The 19,288-nt window shown below is 39.6% G+C and overlaps 1 protein-coding gene across 6 annotated transcripts in view; it reads left to right on the top strand.

The window, feature by feature from the left end:
- The window catches only part of Psd3 (pleckstrin and Sec7 domain containing 3), a 447,179-nt gene that overhangs the window by 279,828 nt on the left and 148,063 nt on the right, over window positions 1–19,288 (top strand). The window lies entirely within an intron of this gene.

Here is a 19,288-nt window from a genome sequence, read left to right as displayed (position 1 = left end):
CACTGGTGAAACCTAATTCTTTCTTTGTGAGTGGTTATAACCAGTTGGAGGTAGCTTCTGGGTTAGGGATAGGAGCTTGTGTCTACTTCTTCTCTCAGCAATGGGCCCACATCTTAACCTGTGAAGGCCCTGTGAAGCTGCCACAGTTTCTGTGAATTCATGTGCATTAGGCCTGTTGTGTCTTGGTGCCTCGTTTCCTTGGTGTCCTCCATCCCTGCTGATCCTCCACTCTTTCCACCTTCTCTTCTGCAGAGTTCCCTGAGCCCTGAGGGGAAAGGTTTGATAGAGACATCCCATTTAGGAATGAATGTTCCAAGGTCTCTCTGCACATTGTCCAGCTGTGGGTCCTGGTATTTGTTCCCATCTGCTGCAGGAGGAAGCTTCTTTGATGGTGGCTGAGCAAACCATTGGTCTATGAGTGGAGCAGGGTGTCTTAAAGAGTCATTTCATTGCTGTGTTCTTTTAACAGACAGTTGTATTTGGTTTTCTTATAGGTCCATGACCTATCTAGTCTCAGGTTCTTGGTGACCTGGGCAGTGTTAGGCATGGGTTCTATCTTGTGGAGTGGGCCTTGGAGTCAAATAGTGGTTGGTTACTCTTCAGGGGTAAATAGAGAACAGAGAATTACAGAGTTTGGGAGGAAATTCATTTTCTTAATGTTTTCATCTTTACCTAGGTAGGTATGAATAGCTTTTTGGTTGCTATTTTAACAACCGTAGAGCCCAAGCTATTTATGTGATTGTTAAAATTTTAAATGTATTTCCTGTATGCTTTCAATATTTTAGATTTCTGAAAATTGATGGCTAACTATTCAACCCAAGGCATTGGTCCCCATGGGACATGTAGCAATGTTTGGAAACATATTTGATTGTTAACACCTGTTCAGATAGCTGCTGTGTGTCTTAAAGAGTAGAGGCCAGGAATGCTGGTCATTACTCGGCAGAACATAGTGTCTGGCTCACAGAACATGACCAGCAGGTGCTTCTTGGATGGATGTGTCAAATATCAGTCATGTAACAATGATATCAAATGTCTTTCTTTTCAAATATGTGGAAAGATTCAACTTCGTTAAAGATCATTTTGCATGTTTTAAGTATATCATGTGATTGTCTTATCAATATTGACATACGAAAGATTTTTACACTCCCTGTGCAGTAGCAGAGATCAAAGCTAGATAATGATTATTTTGGTAGTTGGAGAAAAGACATTTATTTAACCCATTAATAGATGAGCCTTGTTGTCTTTGTTGAAGATCATGCCGTGATACCTTCCTCTACCCAATGACTCTTCATTTTTGCTGTGTGGTTGTAGAATGAGCAGAGAACCCTTTAGAGCTTTCCATACTAATGTTTGGTAGGAAAGAAGTATTGCATTGGGAAAAACATAGTATTTTTAATTAGGAGAACACAATAATTTAGTTAATGTAATTTTTACTTTTAGAAATCAGATATAAATGTACCATGTGATGGCCTTGTTTACCAAGTGAGGAAGCCTTTACTTTGTGGTGCATACTTTTGGACTCTGCTATTTTAGTGAGGGAGAAATGGTTTCAGTTAATAATAGGAGCATGACTGAGTTGAAACATTGTTTAATGCCTTTTAGCAGCATTCCTAAGGAAAAAATGAAATTATTATTAACTTCCTCAATAGGAAGTTTCAACTTGGGGTTTATTTCCTTCTCCTGTGTAGTAGGGTAGAAACAGGAGTGTGAAGTGCTTTCCCTGGGGATGGCACTTAGAGCATTTCATGGTGACCTTTCTTTCATGGCCCAGGGTGAGTGCAAGGCATTTAGAGAAAGGACATATTTGGAAGTACTGTGTATAGTAGTAGCTCTTAATGTACAGTTGCTTAAAACTGCTGTGAAAATCTCAACCTTGTTTTGAAACCTTTATCTCTTTTTTCTTTTTCTATTCCCTTTTATTTTTCTATGATTTTTAAAATCCTTTTTCCTGTACACTTTACTTTAATGTGGTATCGTGTTCTCAAGAGTACCACATTGAGTCTAGACCTAGCTCTCTTCATCTTGAAGTAATTTAGAATGAGGCAGGGTGTTCATTAGTGTATCACCAGGGGCTAATGCAGAGCTTGGCACACATAATGCTCTTAGCTAATTTTTGCATTTGTGGAATGAGTAAGTGCTAAAATGTATGGTTCCGAAATGCTGTAGAAAAATCCAAGAAGTAATTAGTGTGAGTAGGATCACAACCTGAACCTTTAATCTTGAGTGGTAAGTGCCCTCATGGCAGATGTTTGACAAACTCTATCCTAACTTCACTCTGGCTTGCTTATTTACTTAGAACTACTTATTCATCCAAAATGCATGCTTGACGTTTCACTCCTGGTATCTCTCTAGGTATGGAAGATGGAACATTATAAAATCCTGGTCCTCGTACAATTTACTTTATAATGGATGGAGTTGGATAAAATGGGCTAAATATAAGTATGGAAATTAGATGAGTGGGTGGAAGGGCAATGGGGAGGCCAGATTCATGGGTGGGATGCACTGCAGACTCAGCTGTAACGTTTCCCTTAGGAGCCTAATTTTACTGTGGAAAGAGGTCGGACATCCAGAAGGGCCAAGCACTCACAGGCACAGCAGACTCTTAGCCAGCACTAAGTATGTAGACAGTGAAAGTGAAAGGCCAGCTAGGTAAGACTGTCAGAATAGGCGTGGCTAGAGCCACCTTGGTGGCAGCGGGAGAAAGATGAATAAGACAAAAAAGCAATGTGAAATGTGTAGATATTCCCTCCTCCCTCTCCTTCACTCTCTTCTCTCTCTCCTCTCCAATTTCTATATCCCTTTCTTCCTTCCTCCTCCTCATTTTCTTGTGTGTGTGTGTGTGTGTGTGTGTGTGCGCGCGCGCGCGCGCGCGCGCGTGCACGCACATGCCCACAGGTACAAATGTGTCATGGACATATATGCAGAGGTCAGAGGACATCCCAAGGTGCTGGTTCTTTGTTTAAGACGGGGTTTCTAGTGTTAAGTGCTCCATACTCCCTGTTAGCCTGCCTGTGTCCAACACTTCTCATGTCAGTACCTCCCATCTCTTGGTAGAATCATGCTGGAAGTACAGACGCTTGTACTACCATGCTGCGCATCTGTTTCCTTCCCTTTGGGGGATCTGAACTCCAGTAGTCTTCAGGCTTGCTGGGCAACTGTTTGACCACTGTGCCGTCACCCTAGCCCTCTCCCACTCTGTAGTATATCCACATAGTGCATCGCTTGTGGCTCTTTTCTGTATGAGAACGTTAAAAGCCAGGCCTTTCTTAGACTTCAAGTTCTAAACTGTTGTTTTATGCAAGTTCAATAACTTAATGTCTGTGTTTGCGTATTACTTGGCAGCATCTCACTAGCCCATCGATATCAGTGTAGGCTGGTCTCCAACAAACGCCTGAAAGAAACGGAGGCCAGTGATTCATAGGATTTTCAGCAGATTTGGCACCGGGCGCCTTCCTGTGCTTTGGGAAGCGGTGGACGGTAACGGCCTCTGCACAGCCCTTGTTTTTTTCTATCATCGTTGTTTCCTACCTGTCCAGAATGACCCTGAACTGGCTGGTTAGTGTTTTGGCTTAGAGTTAAGCATGGGTTGGCATTGAGCCTCAAGATTTTTTTTTTTAAGCCTCCAGAACAGCATTCTCAGTGGGTGGGGAAGTGGGTGGGACACGAAGCCATGGTTTTCTATTGCATTGCCTGGCTACAGCTTGGTATTTCTTTCCTTTTTCCTTGCGTCACTGGCATTGGTGCCGCTGGTTTCGCTCCCCGCCCCCAACACTTTCATAACTTGTTTGCTGGGGAGCTGTTCGATGTCTCAGTGTTAGATTTTCTTTGGAATTTTAGCAGAGCTCTCGCTGAAGCCCCTGGGAGATGTTATTCATTCCGTCTTACATGATTAATGTTAAGACTTCCTCTCAGTGGGTTGTTTTTCCTCCTACATCTTCTCCCTGGCTATCTCATACTCTGGGGCAAAAAATGAAGGATTATACACTGTAAATGCCCCAAGCCCTCAAAAATGGGAAAAAAAAATGGATCATAAAGTAGGAAAAAAGGTGGAAAATAATCCTATACTTTCTGCCTCCAGTAATTCTAGGAAGCAGAAAATAGCCCATTTTCCAGAAGAATGGGGATATTTACCTTTCTTTTCCTGAGTCCAACTGAGGAAACCAGTAATAGTAATTTCTTTCAGGCTATAATCCTACTTCTGTCCCCTTCTTTATACTCCATTCTCTTTCCTGTTTATGACTACAAAAGAAGAGGAAAGTCACTGTTTTCTAAACTTTCTAGGGAAGAGCAGAGTTCTTGGAGACTGCATTATGTTAGATATGAAAGGGCGGGTAATATTGGATTGGGTTTGGTTTTATTTTTTGTGTATTTGTTTTGTTTCAGAGACAGGGTTTCTCTATGTAACAGCCCTGGCTGTCCTGAAACTCCCTCTATAGACCAGGCTGGCCTTGAACTCACGGAGATTCTGTTGTCTCTGCCTCCAGAGTGCTGGGATTAAAGGCCTGTACTATTTATTACTCTGTAAATGGATTACAAAAGGTTATATTGTGCTCTGGAACTAGTACATAGAGCACCATTGCTGTACTCAACACTGAGCAGGCTATTTGGAAGAAAAGAATTAGGAAATTATATTTGTTCAATGCCATCCCACATAGGAGAATCCAGTGTAAGATGAATTGCTAAACGGTCTTATTAATAAAAACCTGGAGCCAGATATTGGGGTAAAAACTAATAGATTAGAAAAGCAGAAAGAAGCCAGCCATGTTTTTACCACTTGGAAAAACTCAGCCAAAGAGACCCACTTCCTATATACCTATGCCTATCTGCCTTTCTGTTCTGCATCTCACTTCCTGTCTCCACCCAGCTACATCACTTTCTGTCTGTCTGTACAAACCTCTAGACCTCTGTGGTTAGTGTTGGGATTAAAGGCGTATGTCCCATGCCTGGCTCTGTTCCCCAGTGTGGACATGAACTCACAGAGATCCATCGCCTCCCAAATGCTAGGATTAAAGGCATGTGCTACCTTTGCCTGACTTCTATGTTTAATATTGTGGCTGGCTTTTTCCTCTGATCCTCAGATAAGCTTTATTAGGGTGTACAATATTTTGGGAGACACAATATATCACTACAATCCAGTTCACTTTCCTGTACTCAATCTTTTTACATGTTTCCTCTCTCCCTCCCTCCCCTCCCTCCCTCCCTCCCTCCCCTCCCTCCCTTTTCCCCTCCCTACTTCCTTCCCAAGTCCTAGCTTTCTCATTTCCTGGTGAAGTTAACACTAGCCTTGAACTCATTATGTCCTGTTAACTAGCTTTGAATTTATAATCTTCCTACAGTGCTAGGATTACAGGCATGTGTCATGTGCCCCCATGCTAGGACTGAATTTTCTCGCTCCCTTTTCCTGAACTGGTAACTTTGTTAGGATCACCCACTTTCACATTGCAGTAGTCCTGGTGTGCTTGGAGGGTTGTTCTTGTGAATAATCAATTCCGTCAGTTTTCTCATTATTCCTATTTGTTCTTGCATCTGTTCATTCATTCCTCCCATCTTAAGTTCATTTTACAGGATCATTTTGTTCAGCAATATTTAGTTTTCATATTAATACTTTCATGCTCTAATTAACTCCTAACTATACATAGAATTATGGTTTGATTTCCAGATTTACCTGCTATGCGTTAACTTGATTTCCCTTCTGTTTCTAGGCTTGGTAACAAACATAACCCTTTTATTCATCTTCCTGTTAGATTCTCCACTGCATAGCATTTGCTTCTAACCCCAAAATTTGGGTTCATAGTTTCCCCCCTATTCTGTATTTATAATCATTCTATGTCTCTATTAATTCCAGTATGGTATTTCTGTGTATTGTGTATAGGTCTCATATTTATAAAGGAAGCTTCCATATGTACTCTGTCCAGAATAGGTGTAGAATTAGCCCATCAAAGTATTTGCTGCCTCAGGAAACATGAGAGAAGGTTTGAAATCAATAAAATGGTTCTTGTCTGACAGTGTGTGTGTGTGTGTGTGTGTGTGTGTGTGTGTGTGTGTGTGTGTGTGTGAATAAAATCTTCTCTCTAGATAATCAAGAAGAAAAAGCATGTTCTTAAAATATATGAATATGTTTTTATGGGGCTAGACTTCATGTGATTATAAGGGCTCCTATATTTGCTGTGGTTATTCTTAAAATTTTCATTATTCTGTAAGCAATACAATGCCTCCAGGAACTCTGGAGTGGTTACTGTATGTGCAGCTCTAGGAGAGATGGCCTTGCACAAGGGCAGGTTTTGTTCATTTTCTCAAAGCAGAAGGAGAGCTGTGTCACACCTCTGTCTGTCTGTATTTCAGTGTTGCTTGGTACAGATCATGTAATCAATTTTCAGTAGAGAAATGCCTATGTAACTAATTTAGATTACACGAAAATAGCTACTGAGGATCTTTTAAATGCTTGCTGTGAAATGAGAACGTTCACTGAATAATGAAATCCAAAAATGCAAGAAAGATTACATCCATATATGTACAAAGGCATTTGGTGAATCTTCATGACAGTTTATGCCTAAGTATTACTTACGGTGCTTGACTTTATATGAAGATGACTACAAACAATGGAAATATTGATTTATATATCTAGTCCATTCAGAGGTGTTACAGCACTCATACAATGTATAGGCATATATCTTTCTCTTGCTTCTGGGCTCATGAGTAGCCAAGATAGAAATATTATAGGTCACTTTTGAGATATATGAGTGTTAATTCACTGCAGTATATTTTCCCCCTTAAGCACCTATTTGTCTATTTGCATATCACTATGAAGGCAAATATTTTGAAAGTATGAGTTTGTGTGAATGCCCTCAATCTTTTTATGGAAATGGGGAAACAGCACTGGTGTTATGTACGAAGGAACTAGAAGACATGGGCATTCTATGATTAGTTTCTTCTGTGATTGGCAGCTATTATGAGCTTGTACAATAAATGCTCCTTAGTTCTAAAAACGAGCATTTGATAAATGTGTGCTATGTAAGAAAATCCCAAGGGAGTGGTGGCACTTGGATAGGCCTTGCAGATAGATGCTGTGCCTCACCCAGACAGTGAAAAGGTGCCTGTAAGGGCTAGAGGACAGCAGGATTTGAGAAGTAGGCTGGGAGCATGTTTTAGTGGAGGATGACAGCGAATATGGCTGCGTGGGTTCAGACTGCACAGTTGTGGCTATTCCTGAAAAGTTAAAATGATTGGCCAGAGGCAGTGGAAGGATACCCCAGGAGTTGAGATAGACCACTGTGTCTCTTTTCTACCCCATCTATAATGGCTTCTTCCTCCTCCTTGATTTCACACTTTTAGAAATGAGATTGACATCTATTTTTATGGATTAAATCTCGATATATTTGAGAGAAGGGGTGGGGGAGAGAATGGAGAGAACTTACATTAATCCATTGTTTAAAAAGGCAAATTTATTCCTAGCATGGATCATATATTACCCAGCTAATAGGAAGCCTTCAAAAGGCCATAGAGCTAAGAGAAATCTGAGTGTCGACTGTGATTAGAGTTGCTTTGACTTGCCTGGAAACAGGACATAGAAGAGCATGTGCATTTCTAGGTTCTGATGTAACTCATTTATTATATTTATCAGCTCTGAAGAGCAGACCAAGCAGAGGCAGGTGAGGGTTGCTGCCTCAGGAACATCCTGCTCTTGTGGATCTGGGGAATCTCTAAGACTCTGTCACATACATTTTAGTCCCACTGACATATTACTCCCACACCCTTGTGGGTAGTAAAGTTAAAATTTTAAAAATGTTCTTTGATCTTCCACCCACTGATCTCATAGACATTTAAGCTCAATACTGTATCTGGAGAAAGGGTAGTTGAAATACAATTTATACTGTTTTATTTTTTTCTAAACCTCAAAAAATCAGTCTCTGTCTCTGCACTAGTTTTGAAATTATAATAATAAATTGGCTTCCATTTTTAAATGTGTTGTTAGTCATCACACTTTAAATTGCATCGCGTTACTATTAATGACCTCCTTATAGTGGTTGTCTCTTCATTAGGAACAATGTACATGCAGCCAGTGGTTGGCTTGCAGACTTCTTAAAAGCCATCTTTTAATTGCAATATTATGTTGAACATCAGCATGTTAAGTAAACACTGTGATCCTCTATGGCTGGATGCCGTTGGATGAAGAAGTGTGGTATGTCTTTTTGGCTAGGCAACCAGATAGTTACTCTGATTGATTAAATGTCTCCCTACTGATAAAGGTAGGGCACACTTTCCAGGGTGATCATCTGTGTATTCAATGACTCCTAGAGTAAAAATCATAAGACTAGGTGAGCCTTCTCCGGCCTTGCTATCACCCACCTTTGTGGCCTAAAGCCTGACCTCACATGCTTTCATCTCCCTCACATATAAAATGAGACCTTCCAATAAACATCAAACTTCCTAAGTAGTCCTGGCTATTCTACGGAAAACAAAATGTAGACAGTGGTCCTTGGTTACAGGTGGCTCAGTCCTCTGGTCCTAGTTCACTTGGGCACCACTAATTCTTCCAGGTGGACACTTTCAGGGGGGTGTAACAAGGAATCTTAAGTCAGATATTTCAGTGGTGGCCCATCCTCTGTTAGAGATTGATAGATTTTGTTCAGAAACAGTTGACCCTTTATGAGAAAACAGGAAGAGATGAGATCCTACAGAACGTTGTGCACACCTTGTTAGGGCAGCTAGAAGTGAGAGTTGTGAGTGAGTGAGTCCTGGGAGACAGATGGCAGTGACATGACTCACTGAGGGTCTCTCTGAGAGGGCTCTGCTCCCAGTGTGATATGGCAGAGGACGCGGCTGCAGAGGCTTCCTCCTCCGGAAAACGACACAGGAGCACTTGTGATTCAAGTCCGTACTCACAGTGGCCAGTGCTGCATTCCCTTTCCCAGCTGTTTTATTAAAATGTTCTGTCAGTCAGGAGTTGTCTTCAGAGGCTCTCGAAACCGAGTCGTACCAAGGTTAGTAATCCAGAATAGTGTATAACAGGTTGATAGGGATGGTTGGAATATGCCTATTTTATTTATGCCCAGTTCAATGAAAATTTGGTTTTTTGTGCCTAAAGTAGGTGCTTTAAGTTTGTTTTGAAACTTTCTAACCTATTCCCCCTTTTTTGTAGAGTGTTACTAGTCTCTAGTACACAATGCTAGTACACTAATCTGAGTTGTCTGTATATTAGATAGTATCCCTTAATTAGTAAATATCCCTTAATGTCATGACTTAGAATGGGACTGTCTCAATACCTACAGGTTTCTATTTTATGATTTTGAAATATTTGTTTAAAATTAATAATTTTTACAAACATAAGAGTATATTTCTGTTATTTAATCCTTGTTAGTCTGTAACTCATAAAATAGCTCGTTATTATCTTGAAAAGCTTTGACAAAGCAAAATATACAATTTTAAATTTTGCTACATGCATAAAATTATAATTATGAGTCATGTTTGTATTGAAAACAGAGACAAGCAAAGCAATCAAGTCGGACTTCCTTGGAGTTGGACTTCAGAGATGTACTACCTTGTAGTAGTGAATTCCTTAACCTGCAGTTGTGGACAGAGAGGCTGGTGTGAATGTTAAACAAGGGTCTTGGCTAAAGTAGTCATGGACTAATGGGCTTTCCAGTCTTCTCCAAGTGAGAGTCTGTAGTGCATTTTCATAGTTTTGCCTAAATGTAACCTAACTTTAAAGCAAGAAAACTGTTGTATATAATGGAAAGCTGCAGCCAGCATCTCCTACTGCCTCTGCCAACAATATTCCTAGTGTGGTTTGAAATTTTTCTTTTGCCCTAGAGTTCTCTAAAACATGCAGGAAGATAGAGATTTAGTGGTTTATTCAAGCCAGAGTCAATTTCAGATTTTTAAAAATAAATTTCATAAAACAGTCAATTCCCGTCTAGCTGAGAGGAATTTTATATATGCTGTGCATCTAACATTTTACTTGCATAGAAGCGGAGTCCATTCTTACTCCGAGGTACCTTCTAGAAAGTTGTTTATCAGGCAGAACAGAGCGCACAGTGCTTCTGAGTCTAGCTTCTGGGCTTCAGAAATCCTAGCCATCTGTGGAGTCTCTGTCTTGGCTGTTTCCTTTAGCCTAATCCTCTGGATCCGTTATCACATCCATCCTTTAATCCTGTATTCTTGCAGCATCCCTGCCTCAGGTGACCAGTGGGTTTATCGGTGTGGGTAGCAGTCAGGTGGAGTCTGAAGTTCTGTGATGTCTGGTTGTAAATAGTCTAGGCTTTTGTGCCGTTACTCTTTTTTTTTTTTTAAATCAGAGCTTTGTTTCCAAATTCATTTTTTTAGGATTTATTTCCATTATTTTTTAACTATGTGTATAGAGGGTGGAGAATCTCCTGGGTCTGGAATTCTCGGCAGTGTGAGCCACCTGACAGAGGTGCTGGGAACTGAACTCAGGCCCTCTGCAAGCGTCTGCTCTTAGCTGCTGAGCCATCTCTGTAGCTGCTCGAACTCTTTCTATTCATTTTATTTCCCTGATTTGCCATTTTCTCCTCTCATTGTTTCCTGTTTTTCTCATGCTGTATGCCATCTCCTAGGGGTCTCAGGGTTTTATTTAATATTATGTAGCATTTTATGTCTTCAAAGAGCTTATGCTCAAGAGCACTGCTGCTGCACTGAATACAGGGCTAATATTTACCCGAATATTTTCTTATTAAAAGTATTAAACAGTTCTTTTAGAAAATCCCGTAGGATATTAAAAACACATTAGTATTCTTAATGCTTGCAGGAGGTTCTTTTACCATTCTCTTTTAGTTCTCTTAAGGTATAAAGTCGTATGACCTAACATTCTTGTCCTACCTTTTGCCTTATTTTCTGTCAAGAACAAATACTAATACACACACACACACACACACACACACACACACACACACACACGTACGTGCGTACGCGCTTGTGTGTGAATGGCTGCCAGAGGCTAGAGTTAAACCTTGTGAGTTATTTCCCTGGTACCATCCACCTAGTTGGATGTTGAGAGTCTCTCTTGTCTTGGAGCTCAGCAGCTTGGCCAACTAGACTGGCAGGCCGGGAACTACCTGCCTCTCTCTCTCCAGTACCAGAATTAGAAGTGCATGCTACACGTGCCTGACTTTTCTTACGTGTACTGGGGATTGAACCCAGGTCCTCAATTTTGCACATCAAGCACTTGATTGACAGAGCTATTCCCCCAGCATGCGCCCTCAGTGCCCTTTCTATGCAATATACTTGAAATTTTATGAAACCTGTAGATAAAAGTGTGAAGGGAACACACAAGCCTGATGCTCCCGGAGGCCAAGCTCCCTAGGTGCCATCTTAATAAAATTAATAAATAATCCCTTAGTACTTATTGTTCTACTGGGTCTCACTTCATCTGATTTAATACATTTTAGAGGAAGCTAAACATTTGGGAATTTGTAAAAAGAGAATGATTGGTTTGGATTTATATATGAAAAAGAAGCACAAAGCCAGCTGACTAGAGAGGAAACAGGAAATACTGTTTGTTTGTTTGGTTGTTTTTGATTTAAGAAAATAAGTCCTTCTGACTTGGTCAAAATGGCATGGTCTGACCCAGTGCTCTAGTGTGACCTTCACTAAATTCAATATTGTGGCTGCTTTGGAGGATGTAAAAGAAATTCCATTCAATATACAGATACGTGAAATGTGGACTACAGCAAATGTGTTTAAAGCGGATTACCTTTATTCCTTTTGAAAATTTGAGCATGTTTGGGCTTAAAAGCTTAAAACATCATTGTAAAGAAAATAGCACATTATCGCATTTAGACCAGTTATAATAGGCGACCTCAAACCAGTAATGGCTGCCCCTGGCAGAAGCATGGCAATTACTAAATGAGGCATGTACTTATGGTGAGCTCTCCCACCTCCCATTCTAGAACACTTTTGAAGTCAACATTTCATTTAAATGACTTTGGTCACTATAAATAGAATGTGAACAACAAATGCTTGCTATCTGAAAAAATAAATAAATAATTTGCTATGGTGATTTTTATTACTCCACATGTTATACCTTTGGATTTTAACTGTGTTTTGGAGAAGAAACTCAGCCGCCTGAGCCATTATAGTCTGTCCTGTGATCTTGTTTTAGGTTATTTCTAAGACTCGGAACAACTTGGAATACTTACTTTATCTGCTTATTGCCTTGCCTCCCTCATTAAAATCTGCGTTCCAGGAGTACACGCTTTGCATGTCACCACTGTAGCTGTCCCTACCTAGAGTAACTTCTGACAAGTGTTAAGGGTTCGGTAAATACCTGCTGAATGAACATAAATGCCAACTCGAGTTTCCCGGTAGCGGCCTGGAGGATTAAGACAGGGAGAATGGGAAGACTGGCCTGGGTACGAGCAGAGGGCGCTGTGATTAGGCAGTGCTGTTCCCCTGGAGCGCTAGAGCAGCTTGGGGTCTGTGAATGTCATCCTCTGTAGCTTGTTCCAGCCAAGGCAAGCATTAGCCACTCTGCTGGGGAACACTTTGGAATGATCTTCCTGTTTCAAAAAAGGAAGCCAGGTCATTTGGATTTTATAAAGCACTCACCATTGTTTTCTCACTTCTTGATTAGGGGAAGCGCAGTCTACCCTTGTAGCTCAGGCTGGTGTGGAACTCACAGTCATCCGGTGACAGTCTCCTCGGCACTTCTAGCCTCTCCCTATGTGCTTACCTTGCTTGAACAATTGGATTTAGGGTAATTGCAAGACTAGTATAATATTGTCTTCCCTTAAAGTGTTCTGATTTTAAAATGAATGATAAATACATATTTGAATATATTACTGAAGCATGATGAACCAATGCTTTTTAGATGACAAATTGTGGCTCTATTAGTAAGTAGATCATTGAATCAATCTAATGCCTTTCAAATAGAATAGTAAGTAGCTATCCTTTCTAGAAAGGTAAGCAAAGTTCTCTGAAAGTTTCATCTTGTATGTGCTGCGCCATAGTAAGCCTTCCTCCATACCTTTGGTGAAAGCTTAGAAAGCACTGAGTCATTGGTGTGATCTGTAACCCAGTGGTGATGGCTCAAAGTTAGAAAGTTGCCTGTGGAATGATTTACCTTATTATTATATATCAGAACCCTGGGTTTAGAGCTGGCATGTAATATCCTCTGTACTCCTATAGGAGGGAAGTAGGGATAAGCAGTCCATCACCCTGCACTGAACTTGGCTGCGTGCTTGACAACCATCTTATTTAGGCCTCTCAGTACAACTTAAAGGAATTGCTATCATTATCTCTAAATTACAAGGAGAAAAAGGAACTTCTACTGTCATTTTTTTATCTTCTCTGCCATGTGTATAAAAGAGGAAGAAACAGTAAGTACAAGTATTAAAATAAGCCCCATTACACTAAATCAAGCAGCACTCCTCTGTGTCTTTCTTCTTTGCTTCCTTCTTTTAGGGTCAGGCAGGGCACCCCAGCCAAGACTGTAAATAAATAGTCTTTACTTATCTGATCGCTATATGTTAGAAGCAAGGTTGCTTGTTCTTTGGGGCAAGAGTAGAGAAGGTGTTTTGGTGGTGATGTCCAGTCTCTTCTCTGTCGTCTGAGCAGTTCCACTCTGGCTCAAGACTTACATGACCCCAAATATTGTTGTCACTATAGCCTGCCTTCATAATAGACAGATCAGTATGTATCTGTCTTTATTCAAGCATGTCTTTTGGAGGTTCCTGTTTCCTATTTTAAACTTTCAGATCTCATGCTATATTCTTTTGGAGAGAAATATTAAAACTTTTATCTATTTGGTTATATTTCTTGTGAGGCATACACCATTAATATAAAGATGCTGCGATGAACAGACAATGAACATGAGCTTTGGATCCAGCTGTCCTCTAACTTGTGACGTCAGCAATATCATTGACCATCTGAGCTTTGCTGTCACATATGGAACATAGGAGGGATGATAATATCTATCTCTTAGCCTGGCCTTTGGTTTTTATTCATTAAAAAGTCGTCAGAATTCTGCCTGGCAGAATTAGTTAGCCTGTTGGCAGTGTGGCAGCCAACCAGAAAGCCCACACCTCCTGACTGCCAAAACAAGCAGGATGAACCTGCTCGTACATTGCCAGATTCACGTGTCAGAACTTAATCCCACGAGTGTTTTTCCATGATCCATATCTTACCTAGTGTCCAGGGGCTCACATTCAGTGGAGGAAAGTCTCATGTCATGAATCATGAGCAGAGGAGAATAAATAGATGGGGCAAGGGTTATGAGCTGAGAAACAGGTTTTCTGGAACAGTGAGGAGACTGGAGCTCTGAGGTGTTTGAAGGATAAGCAGAGAGGAAAGTGGGAAAGAGATAGCAAAAGGAGAAGACAGATATAGGATGTGTGTTTGTGTGGGAGAGGCAGTGAAGGGGAAGAAGGGCCATCAGAGAATGGAATTGAGTGTGGAGAATAAGACAGATCCTAAGAAGGCTTCTAGGGTAGGAATTATGGAAAGATCCTACATTTCTGAATGCCCACTTAATAGTCAAGAATCTCCGTATGTCCTTTCCTTCCTTTCTTCTTTCTAAAACTGAAATGCAAATGCCAAGTAGATCAGTTATATCTATGCCAGTTGAATTAGCACATTCTTTTTCAACAGGTAAAACTGCTAAAAATCAGAGAGTACTCCAAAGTTTGCTGAGCAGATAAGGCTCGGGACAGAGAAGGTTGGAAGAATTATCTGTTCATTATCATTCGCCTGAAGCAGTTCCACAGCTGGTTTCAATGGAGAGGAATTTTCAAATGGGTCACAAGCTTCAGCAGTTTCTTAGTTGCCTCTTCCATAATCTCCATGTAATGATATCACCAACTCAAACTAAAGTATATCAAAGCCCACTAGATATGAAAGGCTATTCCCACCCTGAAGTGTGCATCTGTGGGCACTGCTAGGACCCTCTGGTAGTGTTCTTTGGGTGAAAACTAACAATGATTTTTAATGTATTCAGACACAATTAGTGAATTTGTTTTCTTGAGATACCCTTTATTTTAAATCATTGTGTTTTTATAGTACATAGTTATATTACAAAAATAGCAGCTATAGATAAACAAGAACAAGGTCTTCTATAAAGTCAATTTCTAGAATAGAATTCTGTTGTATATTTAGTCACCCCCTTTTCTTTGTAAGCACCCTAGAATCACCACAGCTTAAAATTTATGTATTCTCCCCCAATCACATTGTTGGTGGCTTTGGAGATGGCCTTGGCAGAGCTGTGCCCTGCTCTGAGTCATCTCACAGTCATGTTCCACCTGAAGGACCATTCCCTCACTGAACAGACTTGTTCCTGTGGTGTAGATGATCTTGAGGATGAGTCTGAGCCTCACAATACATGTAAGATTTCTGCGGGGTATGCCATAAGACACATTCATTCATTGTTTATTGAATAAAATGTGTTTTTTTGGTCAATAGCCAGCATCAGGAGAGTAGGAAGTAAGGTATGTAGCACATATTCATGAAAAATAATTTGGTTTATGATGTACTAGACTACAAATACTCTTTCTTCACAGTCAGAATATATTATGCAGAGTGATCTAGCAAGCACATTCCACATTCTTGGTGATGAGTACCGTTCCCCAAAGGAGAATCATGTGAATATAGCACATGTTGTATTCTTTAATGTTTACAGTATTAATGTAGATGAATACATGTTGAAGCGATGGAGGTGTGCACTTCCCCAATTACCATACTAAAATGTCTTTACTTGTGCATGTTTTTTCAAGAGCTTTACTTATAAGTGTGTTTTCAGTGTGAGTTTAATGTTTGCACTTTGTTTTATGATATTGACTGTGAATTGCTTAACCAGTTCCCAAAAGAAGACATTTTGATTGTCCTTTCCAGGTTCTTTAAGATGCTCTTTATTTTCCTAAATGATCTCTGAGCATCCTCACATGTTAGTTGTTTTGCTATTTCCTGTCACGTGTGCTTCTGCCATCTTTTCCTCACAGTTTCTTAATCTTATGTAGAGTATTTTGAATAGTCTGGCACGTGGAGGTAGAATAGGCTCGAAGATGAGCATATGGGGCGGTGTCTAGGTGGCAGGTGCCTCTTGCGGTTTAGCATTGGATTTCTCTCTTTTTCCTTTGTACACAGTGTTTCTGCTTCCAGCTGCTGAGGTTCAACTTCTCGGAACTGACCCATTCATAAAAGGGAACTCTATATTTTAGAAAAAAATTCCATCATAAAATTGATCTTTCAGTAGTAATAAAGTAAGAGTTCAATGAAAAAAAGTGTTGGAAGTTGTACAATTTAGTTACCTTTTATTGTTCAAATGATCTTAGTACTTAAAGTGTTTGGAGAGAGGCCAGGGATTTGTTTTCAGTTTGGAAGCAGCATTTTGGTACATTGTGCTTTGCTTTGGTTCATGCTTTTGCATCTTATATTTGGGCATCTTTTTTTGAGGTATTATTGGCCAGAAGTTATATTTGTTCTTTTGAATCAGCTGCTTTTTGAAATGAGCACCATGGCTTTAGAATCAAACTGGTGATGCCCTAGTGTTCCTGGGATTAAAAGCATTTATAATTAATGGGAAATTCTTTTTCAGTGTATGTTAGGCCAAATTCTGAATGTGATAGCTTTGTTGGTCAGCCGTCTAGTTCCATTCAACCAGGTTTGCTGACCAATTTTCATATTTGATGTTATATATACCTACAAGAAACATGCTCATATTAAACATTACTTTTTATAAAGAAAACTGAAGGTCAGAAACTGTCTTCTCAGAAATAATATCCCTAATCAGCCAATCTTCTGTGGGAGTCGCTGTGTTGTTTATTTGACTCTTAAGATTTGTGTTTCCATATGAGATCCCTTTTCTGAGATGATTGTTTACACCAGCAAAAGTTTAGTTTAGCTTTTTATTGATTTTAAATTTTTCTTTACAAACTAAATATGTGATTTTCTCCAAAGTTTAAATTGATGGTGATAATGAAAAATTGAAGAAGTTGTTTTGATCTCAACTTTATGAAAATACTTTTTCATAGCCTTTAAGTACCTGGGAAGGTGCACCAACTTCTCAGTATGCCCTTCCTCAAATGAGTTGGTTCAGCAGATTCAGGAACATTTTGGTCCCTGAGTATCACTGTTCTTTACAGCCACAGAACACTCTTGAAGGAAACCTTAGCAGTGTTTCCTATACTGTGCATTCTCCAAGGAGCTCAACCTCATAACCAGGTGTCAGGCACTGATGGTAGTGGTGGTGATGACGCCTTTTCTTCCCCCGCCCCCTGCAATCTGGCCAACAAAGGATTGCAGGATGTTTCATCCACATTTTGACACTGGCAAGGATTTCTAATAGCTCTAGCTTTATCAAAACACTAAAGTCATGACAACATCAGAAAAGAGATGGAAACATACTATTAGGAACATGGGATGATGATCTTGGTGAGGAGTATACAAAATCATAGAACACTTCTTGTAAAGAGCATAATTTAAAATAAAGACTTTTCCACATAAAGTAACATTTTATGTGATTTTCAACTTATGATTTTCAAAACAACCCATAAGGTGGGCTGAATATATAAACAAATTGACACATGATAGTTCCCTATCTTACAGAATTGAAAAATGAAGCTTAGCAAACCTGAATCATCTAGAGTTCCCAAGATAGTAAATAGTATACTCTACACATCATCTTTATTATTTTTAATATTTTTTTGGTGTCTGTTCAGCATTATTGGGCATAGTGATGTGCTTTCCAAAGACATTTTCATCATGTATACTATGTATCTTACCTGTATTCACTCTCCTCACAACTGTATTTCTTCCAACTCTTCTCTTACACTATTTCCGTTCTCCTCCCTATCCCTTATCGACTTTCATGTCATATGCATATAAATGATGTTAAGTATCTATGCACAATGTAGGGCTCACAAATGAAGGAAAACATAGAGGATTTATCTCTCTGCATCTCACTTACCTCACATAATGTAGTAATCTCCAGATTTCATTCTTTATGGCTGGATAAAATTCTATTGTGCATATATCCTACATTTTCTTCACATAATCACCTGTTGATGGACACCCAGGCTGATCCCATCACTTACCTGCTGAGAGAAGTGCAGTAACCTGGATGTACAAGTATCTCTGTAGAATGTTGACTTAGAATCTTTCAGGTATGTCCTCAGACCTGGGTAGCTGAGTCCTTCAGTAGTTTTGTTCATTCTCAAACACTGATCTGAATATCTTCAAAGGAATGTATTTAAGTAATAAGACTTTGTTGTGACATTATCAAGAAAAATGTAAATCTGAGAGATAAAGCTACCAACAGTTCTATTTGAAGATGATCTTAAACACGTAGAAAGAATGGTTGGTCACAGAAAGATCACTTCTCCCATTCTCTACAGACAGATGAGTATCAGCATACTATGTGGCAGCAGAAGCTGTCACTCAGAACATTTGAAGTCATCCTACTGCTTGTGGGAAAAGTTTTGCCTTAAGAAGTCAAAAGTATCTTTGGGGGTTTGGGGAATCTTAAGGGATTTTGTTTTAGTTTTCAGTTCTTTCACATAAGAGCACTTAATTTTCACATAACTTTTAGACACAACATCCCAAGAGGCCATGGATGGTCCTGTGAATGCAGTATTTCACACCAGTGGCATTTTCATGAGTTTTATTGATGGGCTGAGAAGACCAGAATGCAATATTGTTCGTAAGTCTCTGCTTTGTGTGTGCACCCATGGGAGAGCTGTTGGCTGTGCAATTTCAGATTCTTTACCATAGTAAATATTTCGATCTTAAACATTCTCCTAGAGTCAAATTTCCAACACTTCTTAATAAAAAATACATTTGGAAACAGCTTCCTTTGGCACTTTTTATTATACTACTAAGAAGCAATTTTTTGTTTCCTTCCAAGCGAAGAAATTCTCTTACACAGTGAGATTATCACATACACATTTGGGTTAACTCAACTATAATATATATGATCAAATCATAATCTATTGATTGATATGATTTTGTTTTATCTTGATATATAAGTTTAAGTTGTGCATTATTCATAAATTCACTTGTTAAAATAGATTCCCCTGCATGAATTTGAAATATGTGAAGATTGAATAAAACTAGAAATTACTGTCATGGAAATTATTTATACTAACTTGAATATAGGTAATAATTTCCTGTAGCCAAAATTGTAGCATGAATTTCTAATAGATTTTTTAATAAAAACCTGGGGCCAGAATATTGGGGTAAATGCTGAAAGATCAGAGAGACAAAGGAACAAGCCACCACCTCCTCAGCTTGAAAAGCCCTCTAGTTCCTTTCTCCCCACACCTTATATACCTTTCTCTGCCCA

The sequence above is a fragment of the Peromyscus californicus genome, unplaced genomic scaffold (genome assembly GCF_007827085.1).
Source record: "Peromyscus californicus insignis strain IS unplaced genomic scaffold, ASM782708v3 Scaffold_23__1_contigs__length_62951481, whole genome shotgun sequence".
NCBI lineage: Eukaryota > Metazoa > Chordata > Mammalia > Rodentia > Cricetidae > Peromyscus > Peromyscus californicus.
The sequence above is the reverse complement of the archived record's forward strand: the minus strand, read 5'-3'. Positions and strand labels throughout refer to the sequence as shown.